The sequence below is a fragment of the Myotis brandtii genome, unplaced genomic scaffold, assembly GCF_000412655.1.
Source record: "Myotis brandtii unplaced genomic scaffold, ASM41265v1 scaffold627, whole genome shotgun sequence".
Classification (NCBI taxonomy): domain Eukaryota; kingdom Metazoa; phylum Chordata; class Mammalia; order Chiroptera; family Vespertilionidae; genus Myotis; species Myotis brandtii.
The window spans coordinates 2,595,147-2,595,369 of NW_005370397.1; the positions used below are offsets into that span (position 1 = coordinate 2,595,147).

General features: G+C 69.1%; 1 pseudogene; it reads right to left on the bottom strand.

Moving 5' to 3' along the window:
- The window catches only part of LOC102249279, a 5,577-nt pseudogene that overhangs the window by 4,607 nt on the left and 747 nt on the right, over positions 1-223 (bottom strand).

Genomic DNA, 223 nt, shown 5'->3' on the forward strand with positions numbered 1-223 from the left:
CGAGCGCGCTGGGCTCGGGCCGCGTGTCATTCATGTGTGAACTGTGTGCAGCGTGGGGTCACCTGCTCCAGGGGTCACCTGCTCCGGGGGTTACCTGCTCCGGGGGTCACCTGCTCCGGGGGTCACCTGCTCCAGGGGGTCACCTGCTCCAGGGGTCACCACCTCTAGGGGGTCACCTGCTCCAGGGATCACCTGCTCCAGGGGGGTCACCTGCTCCAGGGGG